Source organism: Camellia sinensis, chromosome 3, assembly GCF_055761805.1.
Source record: "Camellia sinensis isolate YWXY chromosome 3, ASM5576180v1, whole genome shotgun sequence".
Lineage (NCBI taxonomy): Eukaryota > Viridiplantae > Streptophyta > Magnoliopsida > Ericales > Theaceae > Camellia > Camellia sinensis.
Genome location: NC_138963.1, coordinates 47,143,470 through 47,158,835, shown reverse-complemented (window position 1 = coordinate 47,158,835; position 15,366 = coordinate 47,143,470).

Below are 15,366 nucleotides of genomic sequence, written 5' to 3'. Positions count from 1 at the left end.
GCAAAGAACATTCTATCAATAGGGAATGAAATTCCAGACAAATATGAATCCAGACCTTTTCAACCTTTTTTAGTGCCTCATATGCTTTAGCATGCTCTCCAGCATTAAAAGCACGCTAATCTAAATTTTCTGGTGCAACTTTTGTGGACCACAACCGAAGGTTAATAGTGGTTTTAGTTTTATATCCTGGTATGGGGACATCATAGGCAACAGCTATAATATCTTCTCCTCCAATCCATTCTTTCTTTCCATCTTCGCCAAGAATAACTTCACCACAGAATTTCACTGGGTAAGAGACATCATCATGTCTTCAATTTCCCAAGGATTACCCATCTGATGAGGGAAACTTTAATAAATCAACAGATAAGAGAAACTAAACATTGAGAAAACATGTAGTTCTTGAGAACAAATAAGCACCAAGTTCTTGCTAAAGGCTTATGAAATTGGAAGCATGTGAATTATGTTTCACTCTATTAAGTTTTTCTGCAAGAAGAAAGAACTGAAGCAAATCATACCTCAAGCCAACTTTCTGCAACTTCTTCCTGACCATCTTTTGTAATGAGCTGTTTGAACAAGCCATATTTGTATCTAAGTCCGTAACCCCATGCAGGGTAATTCAGTGTTGCCAAAGAGTCTAAGAAACACTAGGCTAGCCGCCCTAATCCCCCATTTCCAAGTGTAGCATCTGGTTCCTGTCAATGAAATAGTTAACAGATTCCAGAAAGTCCCAATGTATCTGATGAATATACCCCAATGTATGCCAAATCTTGAAGCATATTAATTTTTGCAACTTGGTGAGGGTTTAAATGCGGAGACCGGAAAAATAACACGCAACAGGATTATCAAAAGTGATAACAGATAATAAGGTCCTAGATTAACTAGCCAAAAGACAAAGTGCCATTTAAAAGTGAGAGCAGAGAGCTTTCCATTTTTGTAAAAAAGCACTAATAGATGCAATCACTATCTCTTTGCTCTGTTTCTCGGCAACCAAACAATTGTTAAATAAGCAAGATCAACATAAAACACCAATTAAAGTTTAAGGACCAGAGCTTCGACGGGCAGCTTTCAAGCTGAACGATGAAACCCAAATTTCCCAAATTTCTCAAGAGCTTCAACGGGCAGCTTTCAAGAACAAATCACAAAATCCCCAAATTTCAAAATCAATTTAGAACAAATCAAACCCAAATTTCAGTCAAGAAAAAATCAACCCAAATTTCACAAATTTAAATAAATTTCTGAAACGAATTTAGAAAATAAAGACCTGGATTCCAGTATGATTGATGAGCTTCTTCTTTGGGATTGATTTGCAAATTTCACAATTGTTAATCTCAGTAGACCTCTCTGCTGCAATACAAAACATATATAAATGATGAAAAACCATTAGAAATGTAACTATAAATGATGCATAAACTATAAATGATGTAACTATAAATGATGCATAAATTAATCAACATCCTATTTCAATGAACTCATACTCCAAGTAAAGGGCCAACAGAGAAATTAACCGTTTTTTTAACAAGATCAAACCAACTACAGAATGACAAGTGCATAAACTATTTTTGATGAGTTCATTTCCAAACCATACAATTTGTAAAACAATTCATAACAATCTTCAAACAAAAAAAATTAAACTTGTTTATACTTTAGGAATTTACGCCAAAATAGTCAAAAATCCGAATTTGAATCCAAACCAAAAAATTGATAATCCAATTCATAGATATACCTAATATTCTTCAAACGAGGCATAGAGACCTCTCTATCTCCTGAAAAATCCGCTGATTACACTCCAACCAAACCAGCCACCCCGCCAACTGCGGAAAACATCCACCACACTATTGCACCCAATCCAAACCAAACACCGAGAAAATCAAGCCCCAAAGTTGATTTGCCACAGAACAGTTAAGTAAAAGATAAGAAATAGACACTGCGTCCCGACAGAACATACAGCACCAATTAACCAAATTCTGACGACGTTGTTTCAAATTTTATCATTTATGAATTTCATAAGACAAATAATTAATCAACCCAAATTCTCTACAAAGCCCTACTACACACATAAAAGATCAATCAAAGCATACGGAAGCCAGAAGGTTCCAAAAAGTGCAACTCCAACAATAAAGACATATCGTTCTCAATGGATTTACTTGGAAGTTCATGGTTAAAACAAATTACCCATTTTCCGGAAGTAAAGGAAATTGGTGACGAGCCGCCAAAACTGGTAATGCTTGACCACTAGCTTAGGGTGCAAATACAAGTTATAAGGAGGGATTATCTGCAAATAAAATTCACTAGTTAAATATCAACATTGATAAAACTAATGATACATAAATGACTACTTACTCTGACAACTTCCAATTAACCCATCATGTAATTAAAATACAAAATTTGAAATTCATACATTAAAAGTTAATAAAAACCTATTAATCTCCAATAACCACCCAAAAAAATTCCTTCTTTTCACACATATATACATATAGATAACTAATAATCTCGCCAAAATTAAAATTTAAAAAAAAACAAAAAACAATTGATAATAAGCCTAACCCAATAATACCCAAATGCATAGATTCTGAACTGCTCAGTAGTAGATGACGAAATCAATAATTCTGTACAATTTGCTCACACTTACATACAAATACATAAATACATCAATCGATAGACAGAGAGAGAGAGAGAGAGGCATACATCGAGAGAGCAACCGACTGTGATAACAATTGCAACAGTGAGATAAGAACGGGTGATGATTGGCATCTGCTTGTAAAGGCTAGAGAGGGATGATCAAATTATCCCATTTCAATTAGCCATCATCCACATCACTAAAAAAACACACAACTGAGAGTAAAGGCTAGAGAGGGATGATCACCGCATTATATATATATATAGAGACAGAGACAGAGACAGACCGAGGGCAAAGGCTAGAGAGGGAGAGAGCGAGAAACAGAGAGAGAGAGACAGACAGACCGAGAGGATGCGGCGGCGGCGGTGGCGCTAGCAGTGGCGTGCGACGTTGGTCTGAGATGAGGTGAGATTGGGTGAGGATCTTCTAGAAATGAGGAGTCCATTAGACAGAGGGCGATGGCGATTTCCGGTGGTGGCGATGTGCGACGGACGTGAGCAATGGTGGTGAGGGACTTCGGTGAGCTACATAGAGTGGGCACCGATTGAGAGAGAGAACACAGAGAGAGGGAGAGGGCAAACCAACATAGACACAGAGAGCGGGCTAGATACAGAAGAGATTAGGGCTGGTAAATTTTATTTTATTTTTTTTCCTATTTTCCTGGTACAAAACGACGTCGTTTTTAAAACGGCGACCAAATTTTTTTGTCGCAAAAAAAATTCAATTCCCGCCTGGACAGACTTTCAAATTTTTCTCCGAAAGTTTTGGCGACCAAAATACCAAATTAGTCGCAGAAAATGTACCTTCGCCGACAAACCTCTTTAGTCGCCAAATCTTAATCAACGGCGACTAAAATATTTGTTGCTAAAAATACTCATTTCGCGACTAATTTATTTTTGGTCGGCAAAATGTGGCATTCGGCGACCAAATTTGTAGTTGGTCGCCAAAAGCATACCAATTTCTGCGACTAACTTATTTTTGGTCGCCAAAATGTGACCTTCTGCGACCAACTCATATTTGGTCGCCAAAAATATTGATCATTCGCGACTAATTAATATTTGGTCGGCAAAAGTGGTCGCCAAATGTGTAAATTCTTGTAGTGTAATGGGCACTAGCGTGCGTGCCCCGTACGCCACCATCTCACTAATTTTTTATTTTTTTTTAATAAAAAGTCAATAAATAAGTAACAGTCTTGCTAACACAAGAAAAAAAAAAAAAACAAAATATATATCAATCCTAAGTCATTTATTACTAAATTCAATACACTTTTTAAAAACTTTCAAAAATATTTTATAATCTTTTTATAGTTTTTCAATGTACTTTTTCTTATTTTTTTCTAATATTAACAAGTGTCTATGGGAACACTTGTTAGCATTTGTCAATAAGTAAATGTCAAAATAATTATGAGACATAAATGTTATTTTTTTATTAAAAGTGATGGTCCGCGAAATATCTTTTTTTTATTAAAAAATGATGGCTATAAGTGATAATTTATTAGTCGTGTAGAATTATTTTCAGATCAAATGAGAATACCATTTTAAATTTTCTTCTTACCTTTTTTGTTTTAGCCAAATACTTTTATTTTGTAAGAAATTTAATTTTATTATATATAAATATTTTATTGTAATTTTTAAATTAAAAATAATTTCTTAAAAATCATATTTACATTATTTTATGTCATTACAAAATGTAATTTTTTTAATATCAACTTATTCGATGGTCTCTTTCTAAAAGGTGTATTTTTTAAACATAATAGAAATAAAAACTCTATATTGAAAGAACTTAAGCATATTGCTTTTGCTTTTGTTCTTGTTTATTAATATTAAATTTTTAATTAATCTTATTTATTATTTAAAAAATAAATTGGCAAATAATTTTATATATTTGTATATATAATTTTGTTTCGATTGCTTAGATTATTTGATGTCTCTACCTAAGTCCACTCAAATTTATACCAATTTTTGAATTTTACATATATCTTCACTGAATTAAAAATTATGTTGCCCAATCTTTAACAAATTCCAGACTTGACTCGAGTTGTTTGGATTGAACTCGCCTAAGTTTACAACTCTAACAAGAGAGTTGAAAGCTACATGATTGAAGTTGTAATAAATTAAAAATTAATACATAAATTGTGAAACTTAAATTGTAGGTTTCAATATTTTTTTGTTTTCATAATTTATATAAAAAAAAATCTAACTATTTATATTATTTTATAAAAAATATTTTATTAATTTTTTTATATCTCGTGCATAGCACCAAGTTTTAACTAATATACAAAAATGGCACTTCAGTCAGTGAGTAAATTTTTATATTAAATATTTTATATATTATTTCCATGTATGGATAAAAGTAGAGTCCCATTACATCAATATTAAATACAGATTTAGCTACCAATTAACTAGTTACATTAGGTATGCACCTTCAGCATAGAATTTCGGGTGCGGGGCCCCCGTGCGTGATGCACACGACAGTCTACCGTATATAATGTATTTTGTATACATTTTAGGGTTAGAAAGTAAAACAGAGGTTGCTATAGTTTTCAGTGAGTGAAAATGCGAGGAAGAGCCGCTACAAGAAAATACACTTTTGGTGACTAAATTTTTAGTCGCGAAATGTCAAATTTTCACTTTCTCCGACTAAATATTTTAGTCGCCGGTTTTGTCGCCAATACGTGGTCGCGCATACCTTTGGCGACTAAAAAACTGTTAGTCGCCAATAGACAGGTCTTCAGCGACTACATAATTTGTCGCCAATAGTCAATTCCATTTTTGGAAATTATACCTTTGGCGACTAAACTGTTAGTCGCCAATAGTTAATTTTTTTTTTTTATTTATACATTTCCGGACTAAACCTTTCGTCACCAATAGCCCAGCTTTCGGCGACCACTGACTTTAGTCTCTGAAAGCATTTTTAGAAATATTTTTTTTTTGCCTCCGCTGCTACCAAGTTTCGAACCTATGACCACCAACTTCCCAACATTCTCAACCTTTACCAACACTCTCTCCCCACTACGCCACTACAACCTCACACAAATATTAATGCAACATATATTATTTATATACTATATTCGCCGGTATTAATACAAAACTATATATATAAATAATTATTTTTATTTAATGTATTTTATGTAAAAAAATAAAGTATTTACTAAAAAAAAATATGAGAGCACTTTTGGCGACTAAATCTGAATTTTAGTCACCAATTCTATGCTTTTTGGCTACTAAATGCTGCATTGTCTCTAAAAACATTAATTTCCGTCCCAAAAAACTACTTCCGGCGACTAAACTTACTTTTCGTCGCCAAAACCTGCACTTTTGCCGACTAAACTCAGTTTTAGTCGCCAAATTATCCACTTTTAGCTACTAAATATTTTTTAGTAGCCAAAAACCTTTACTTTTGGCTACAAAAAATTTGTTTGTCGGTACAACACCTATATTCGGCGACTAAAGTATTTGTTAGTCGCCAAAACCTATAGTTTTGGCTACTAAATGCTTTTAGTCGCCAAAAACCGTGCCTTTTAGCTGTTAAAATTTTTGTAGTCGCTAAAACCCCTATATTCGGCGACTAAACTGACTTTTAGTCGCTAAAACCCCCTATATTCAGCGACTAAACTCCTTTAGTCGGCAAAAGTCATCAATTTTGGCGACTAAATCCATTTTAATCGCCATTTGTGCAACTTTCAGCGACGAAAATCATTTTTTCAGTCGCCATTGGTGCTTTTTGTTGTAGTGAGCGTCTATAATTACATTATCAATATAGTGAAACAGTGTGACTCCCGAAAAAGTAGGCACGATGCCAAACTTCGTAGTGTCTTATCATTTTTTTTTTTTTTTTGTGATTTATAATTTTCAAAATCCATAAAAATAAATAGATTTTAGAAAAATTGACCAGTAAATTCCGTTTTGTAGATTTGTAATCTATAAGGTCCTAAATATTTTTTTAGTGACTGAGTGGTCCCTTTAATTATTTGTTGACTGTTTTGCCATTGTTAGTACAGTTGGGAGACAAGTAGCGTGGTTATGTATAGGGAAGGTGGTAGAGTATTTGTGTGTCACGTTGTTCGAAAAGTACATTAGTAGCTTTTTATAGTTTGGTTGTTTTTAACACGCAGAGTATGGGACGTAAATTCCTTATTAATTGTTTTTTGGCACATGACGTGAAGACACGCAGTAATTCAATCAAATTGGATCTGTCACGTTGGAGTATCACATGTCACGTTTAAGAAGATTACACTACGGAATTTTTAATTTTTTTAGAGTATCATAACATACCTGTCACGTTGTCACATCTACAAAAAGTACACTAATGAGTTTATTTTTTTGGAATGTCCCATCATACATATTACATTGTCACATTTGGAAAAAGTACACTAAAGATGAGTAAAAAATTTGGAGTATCACATCATACCTTTCACGTTGTCATATTTGGAAAAAATACACTAAGGAGTTTTTAATTTTTTTGGAGTGTCCCATCGTTGGAGTGTCACATTAATACCTGTCACATTGGAGTATCGCACCATACCTGTCACACATTTCAAAAAAATAAAAAAACAAACAAACTTCCCCAATTAAGTAATGAGGGTATATCTGTCTAACCAATATTCATCCACGTTTAAAAAGGGATTTACTAGTCACATACTACACTTAATAAAGACTCATTAATCAACTATTTAAAATGTGGAACCAAGTGGTTGTTTGGCATATGCTAAAATAGTGCATACTATTTTTACACATTATCTTATTTAGGTAACAATCATCTTATTTAAGTCGCATCACTTCTCTACTATATCACTTCAAACTCAACTCATATTTCACATTTTTTCATAAAAAGTCAAAAAGTATACTAAGCTAGCACTTCCCAAACAACCCCCAAATGGTACAGAAGTTCCCAAAATAGGACTTTTCAATAAGTTTCCCTAGATTTTAATAACCAACGTAAGGGAAATAGGAATCCATTATGTGCACATTTTAATAATTGTATAGGAGTATGATTTAGGATTCATTTCATTTGCTTACAAATAACGAAATTGAGGCTACTTAAAGTTGTGTTTGGTTTATGAATTTGGATAAAAATTTGAAAAAGAAAAATGAAAAAAATGTGTAAAATTAGGTAAAATATAAATACAATATACTTATATTTTACCTATCTTTTTTATTTTTCTTTCTAAATCTCTCAACAAATCTTTCAACCAAACACCATCTAAGGGAAGTAGGTGTGTGAGATTAAAGGGTATGTAGAGATGTATGGGAGAAGGAAAAGTATTAGGAGTGAGCGGGGTGCGGGTTTGCTTCTGGGCTTAATTACTCTTGAACATGATTGCTTTCGGACTCGTGTTTTTAGTGTCAGGTTTTTGGTCTCAAGATTGTTACCTCTATGGATTATAGTGAATTTGAGTCTCGGCTATAGATGTAGATGGTTTGTAGAGATTTTCACTAATTTATAATTATTTTTTTAAAATTAATAAGATTTAAATTTGCATCTTAAAGATTCTTACCAATTTATAATCTTTTTTCTTCCGGTTAAAGTAGGAGCATATATTAAAATAAAATTAAAGGTACACAATTTTGGGGTCGCTTCTTCATTCAGTTGGTTTACAACAAAAGAAGGAACATGTTGGAAAATTTGTAAACCATTAAGGCCATGTTTGATTCATAACACTAATAGTGAGGTATTAATAATCCTATCAAATTAGTGTGGTATTAACTATCCCACCCCTACCCCATTACTAATAATCCAACAAATTTGTTGGATTAATTATCCATTGGATTAACAATCCTAAACCAAAATGTCAAAACAAACATGGGATGATTGGGCCCACGGATTAATAATCCCAATTCCATGCTTTAATCCTTCAAATCAAACATACCCAAGTACAATAACCATAATTAGCTATAAGATCTACGCATTTGTTGGCTTCCCAATAGATGTAGCTAACTGTTTGAACTCCCAACCTGTTCATTAGGTACCTGCAATAAAAAATGAAACAACAATAATTGAGACCTTTTTTTTTGGAGACCCCCATAACCTCCTTCGAATCTAAATCATTGATGATGTGGGTCTCACACATATATGAATGAGTCCCACACATGTATTAATAGTTGAGGTCCAAAAGGGGTCGTGGGTTTCCAACAAAAAGGGTTCCAAGCATATTTCATTGTTTCATCAACTGCGAATCTGTTTCTATATCAAGATTTGTGAATTTGTCATCCGAACCTATTCTCAACCCATCTCTAGGAGCCCAAAGTTCTATTTCTATGCTAGAAGTTGTGCCACTGCCAGTAAACTTGCAAAAGCCCCATGGCCCATGATCCAACAGCCAAGGGTGTCTGAAAATCAGCCCCATTTAATATTTTTCCTAATTCCTAAATAATTTAAGTGTTTGTTAAGAGTCCTAAATAAATAAATAAAAACTATTTTATTATTAGCAATCAACTTGTGTGGTGCTTGTGCATGTAATTTTTTTTTTAAAAGAAGAAATAAATTTTTGATTTAAATAGTTCATATTTTTATTTATTTTTAACATAAATTACGTATGACATAAACGACTCATATGTATATTATATTTATTAATTTTTTAAATAAATTATAAATATATTTCTTGAGATTTATTGAGCCAGGTCTATCTAATAACTAAGAAGTTTGAATGTAAGTAAAGATGAAACGTGACGTGGAGTCAACATAGATGAAGGAAGGGCCAAAGGCTCAATCAAGCAATGACCCATGAGGAGTCTACGGTGGTGATGTTATGTGAGATAAATAAAATTCAAGACGATCACGATGGTCAAACATATTCAAATTCAAAATGTGGGATACCGTACAATAAAATACACAAAGTGCATCCAAATATTGACTCATTTTTTGGGTCGAATGATAGCACATTTGACAGTAAGACCATTTTTCCAGGTAGGAGTATATTCCTCTATACTGAATTCCATGATTCCAACATTTTCCGGTGACATTATAAACTCACCCACGACAATCTCAAACCAGTTTCCTGCCAGATTTTCTTTTAAAATTGCATGGCGTGATAGCCTTTTTACACGTGGCGGAATGATTGTAAGCGTCAACGTGTAGTTGGATATATGTTTTTTTTCGATGTCATCATTTGGATTTTCGTACACCTTTAAGACAAATACAATTTCGTACAGAGCTCCTGGTGAGAGATCAATTGTGTCGATCTTCCCTCTAACTTCTAACCAACATACATCTAGTAACTCTGCCACTTCAATGTCTTCACCACTGCATTCATGCCAAAAAAAAAAAAAAAAATTGAAGTTTTCAAACTGTCAATATTTGTAAAACAAGTTTTCATTGGATTGAGATACCACATAAATACTTATTCTCATGTTTGGTTTGGTGAAAGGGAAAGGAAATTTCATTACAAATGAAATTACTGTACACTAATTAAGCAGAATGATCATTCTCTTAAGCGGTTAAAGCATAGTCATTTTATATATACTTAAAATCAATACAACAAACCAAACACTATCTATTGAGTAAATATCCTATCTTTGAGAAATTTCACATTGATTGTGTGCCCAGCCAATAGTAAGAGGTTAAAAATAAATATATGACCCTAATAATAAGGAGATGTTGGACAAATTATAACTTTTCATTAGTCGAGCACGTGATGAATACGTGACCTTTCTGACTTACTAGATAATTTCTACTATCAATTGTTAAAAATTAGGAGAATTTTTTTTATGATCCCTGGTATTAAAATTTATAGGATAAAAGATATGCAATATTTTCATAATAATTAGTGTGATGCCTAGGTACATAACCCGTCTTGTTCTCCTGTAATTGTGCTTATCTTTCTGGTCTTGGGGATATCAGAAACCAATTTGAGGTCTCGTTGGCCGTTTAGGTCCATCGTCCTTGGAACCTTTCTCGGACTTGCATCTCTAATTTTGTTCCGGAGTTGAGTTTTTTCTTGTTTCGGAAGTATAGTTGGAGTCGGGGTGGTCATAGCCTTGTTGAGATTGAAAAACCTAGAAGAGTAGTAAAACCGCACATGCGGGGGTAGGAGCCACAAGTGCAGGAAGGGTGCTGCATGTGTAGAAGGGTGTGTTGCACATGCGATGAGGGGGTGTTTTCTGGGTATTCATTATTACTTTAATTGCACGAGCAGAGGGCATGTGCCGGAAGCATGCCGCATGTGCAGGAATGTGCTGTGTCGCAAATTTTCTTCTTTTTCTTCTCATTGGGTTGAGTGTATCTCATTTCTCTTATACCTCTCTCTCTCTCTCTCTAAAACCTATTTTTCCTTCCCCTTCTCTCTATAAACACCCAACAACCGCATTAAACTCTTAATTTCTTCAAACCTATTAAAGATTTGACCCAATCTCCTTCATTAATATTGGAGAGTTCATCAAAGGCTATCATTTGTGCGATGGAGATCAGATTTTAACATCATTAACTCTGGGGGTTTTCTCATCTTTTCTCTTTCAAAAATTGAGGTAGGGAGTTTTTTTGAATTATATATATGATTTTGACATGTTTTAGCTTTTCTTGATGAAATCCTTGAGTTTTGAGTTGGGGTTTTGAATGGGTTTTAAAAATATAATTTTCTAATTTCCCTCATGAAATTGGTTTAATTTATGTAGTGTATGACTATTAAAAGTCCATGGATAAGAATACCTCATGAGAATAAATTAAATTCTTTTTGAATGGAAACCTTAGATTTTGAAATTTGAGGAAAAGTTGAAATTGTTGAGAGAAAAACTCATGAGATCGTGAGGTTTTCTCGGAAAAGATAAGGAAAATTATATGTGATTACATTGTTGAAACATCCATTTAAGGGATAAAATTTTGTTGAGGAATTGCCATGGATATTATGGTGGAAATACTTGGAATCATGGAAAAGTTGAAAATTTGTATAATATATATAGGGATTGTGGATTAGGTCTTGTGTCCCATGGGTATGATTATTGATATTCTAATTGAAAGCATTGAGATGTTGAGGATTGTATTGTGTTAAGGTAACATGTTGAGGAACATGAAAATTGTAAAATTGCGTTTACATACATGCATTTGCATTTGCATAGTTTGGAAAATTGATTATTATGGTTATGTTTTAGAAATTTAATGATTATTGATAAAACAATTATAAATCTTGAAAATGTTTAGGGATAAATATGTTTGGTAAATCCGGATAAGATGTGTAGATTGGTATTGTTTAAGTTGACTTGAGTGTCTAGGGTGAAAAACCGAAAACACGCGCAACACGCGCGAAGAAGGTACCACGTGTTTTCCGATTGGTAGTACTTGATATGTCTACTTATAGACACTAGCTTAGGAATTACCTGAGTTGAATTTAACCCCCCGTTTGTACATTTTGAATTAATAAGATAATGACTTTTGATATGAACATTGGCATAAGGTTTTTCAAAAATATGGGTTTTGAAGCATGTATCACATGGCATTTATATTGTGTGATTGCTTAAACGTTTATATTTTGTTAAGAAATTCTTATTGAATTTTGTGCTCACCCTTAGTGGATTTGTGCAGAGAATGATGTAATGATTCCACCTAACTAAAAGCAATGAATATATTTTGAGAAAATGAGGCTCTTTTATATTTTTATTTGTTGTAACTTTTAACAAGCCAAGGGCTTTAATTGTATAGGTTTTTGAATAACCATCTTTTGTATAACGGGCTTAAGTTTCGGAAGTTGTAGCATTTAGGGCATTTTCTTGTGTTAATTCTTTTGGTTTCATCGTCGCATATGTTATGAATTCACACTCTTTGAAGCTTGAACATGTATTGCATGTAAACCCCTCTTGTTAGTCTCTGATATGAATTGAATACAAGTATAGAGATTTGATCTTTTGGAATCGAAATTATTGTAATTGAATGGATTAATTGGATTTATCTTTATGTAAATTATTTGGCGGCATTACAATTAGGGTCCCTCAGGCATTTTTTTAGAGAATTTTGATTTAGAAAAACTTCAAAACATAGAGAAATTCGTGATTTGTAAATTTTTTTGGTTTGCTCAATTTCTCTGATTTTCTTTGTGTTTTTAATTTTTTTTTGTATTTTAAAATTTCTCTGATTTACTTACAAATTTCTTTAATTTGCTCACAATTTTCAAAACCACCTCTGTAACAACTTGCTCTACGTCTTGCAAACACATGACGGGAAGTCTTTGTTTCACTTTCTAAGCAACTTTCAGAGGGAGAATATTAGAGAAAAATAATGTATATTACTCTTTCTGTCCCAAAATAATGCCCTTCTTGGGGAATTTAACTGTTTTTGGTAGTACAATTATTGTATTTTAAAAAAGTTGATTTTCCAAAAATACCCTTTGATAGTACATTTTTTTTGGAGAATATCAATGTCATAATTGTACTTTTTGTATTGTTTAATGAAAAATGGAATAAGGGACTAATATTATGAGACGGAGGAAATATAATATTTTGAGAGAAGATTTGGGAATATATTGAAATCTTTGGAGGGGATATATATATATATGTGTGTGTGGAGGCACTTTTCTTGTAGTAGTTTTATAGATGGATCAGTGTGTTAGAGAGAGAGAGATAGAGAGAGAGAGAGAAGGTTCAAATTTTTCCGTGGAAGCGTGGCTGTGTGAGAAGATGTTTCAGATTTTTCAGTCACATGGCTTCCAAAACCGTCATTATAGGCACAGATCTGAGACAACGAAGCTCAAGAAATCGAGATAGTGATTAGGGTTTATATCGTTGGTGATCGGAATTGTACGTCGGCCGAATAAGGGTTTTGCGATGGAAAATCGAAGGGAGAGGAGGGATGGGTTGGCCCGGATGAAGCATGTGACGGGTTGGCTACGGCGGGGAGAAGACGAGAGAGAATAAGAGAGTGGGTGTGATATATGAGTGAGTCGGACACAGACTCATAAATGGGTGAGAGATTTTAGATTACAAAATATTTATATTGTGAATCTCTTCTATTATTAAAAGTTGGAGAAGAATATTAGATTAAATATCCTTAAAAATTAATAAATAAATAAAATTATAAAACCATCCTGACCTCCAATGTGAAGTTTTATTTATTTATTTATTTATTTATTTATTTCAAATCTAAAAAGTATATATGATTTGTCAATTTCAAACAAATGTTCGTTTGAAGAAGTAACTCACACAAATAGGCCTATTTCTGCTTCATTGATTATGTATTTTTTGTTCAAACTTCATTGATTTCAAAGTTACATTATTTGATTGTAAAATCTTTTTCAAATAAAATAGGCAATTTTTTTTTTCTCTCTCTCTCTCTCTCAGTCAACCTTTCATTCCAATTCTTGTCTTATTATATTCTTTCTTTCTAAAATTTTATTTATAATTGGTTCATTATTAATTTTTTTGTTATAAAAAATCTTTTGTCATAATGAAAATTAAAAGATGCAAAATAATTTTTGTCTAAAATCATTTCATATGAAAAATATTTACAAAATAAAATGTCCAACACGAAGTTCTTTTAAGTTATATATATTTTACCTGGGCTCCTTCTCTTTGGTCCATTTCCAATATTTAGGATTTTCACCCCAACATATATAAAATTCTCTTGGAAATAGAGCGAAGCAATTCTTGTTTGACTTCTTGTCCACAAAATACTTCTGCAATAAAATTAGTGACAGCATGCATGAATAACAATAATTAATGTTAATAAAATAAAATACCATAATTTTATTTATAACAAACGACAGCTCCATTTGCTGGACCATTTTTTTTTTTTAAGATTCTTAAAAAAAAACAATTTAGGGAATTGATCCACTTTTTAAACTACTTGAAAAATTAACTTGCTTTTTAAAATCTCGTTTTGAAAATGTAGTTTTAAATTGAAAATTACATTTTCAACTTAAAATCGCATATTGAAAATGCAATATATTTTAGTGAAGTCTATGTCATCATAAAATTACATTTTCAATTTAAAATTACATTTTCAAAATGCAATTTCAAAAAGTAAGTTAGTTTTTCAAATAATTTGAAAAGTATGTCAATTCTCCAAATTGTTTTTTTTTTTAGAATATTTTTTTTTTTTAAAAAAAAAACTGCCATTTGCTGCCCTTAGGACTTAGAAGATGGGTATTGTCATTTTTTTAATTTTGATGATATATAGAAAATGATTCATTCCCTTAATTTTGCCTTCCTAATTTCATTCATAATGATATGGAATTAGGAGAGCTAAAGATGTGGAACCCCTTAACATAGATCTTAACCACGTTATTAGGAGTAATTTGGGGTTTCAATTATGGGCAATGCTAGAGACCTCTAATTTAGAGGCTCTAATACACCTCTAATGAGGTGGAAAAGGCCAAAAAAAAAAAAATCAAGACACAGCACTGATGTGGCAGTGGGTGGGACATCACTAGTGGTACCTCTAATTAGAGGTCCCAAGCATTTTTCTTCAATTATAGGAGGATGTAGCATCTCTCTATATGTTACAACTTTATAATTTAAAATAAAGATTTTCATTTGATCTACAAAATAAAATAGAGAGAATCAATATCTCATATCAAACATATAACATGAGATTGTATATCATGTAATATTCTATGTAGGTGCATCATAGATTTTGAAATTTATAATTAAAAAAAATGTACAAATACAAAAATTGATCACATAAGGGTACACAACTTTTTTAACATAGACCTACCTTATATGTAAGAGAATTGTATTTAATTCTAGGATTAATTTTTATTTATTTAACGGAAGGGGTTGACAATCACCATGAAATATAGGGGTGTTTGGAAAGAGAGTTGGTCTAAA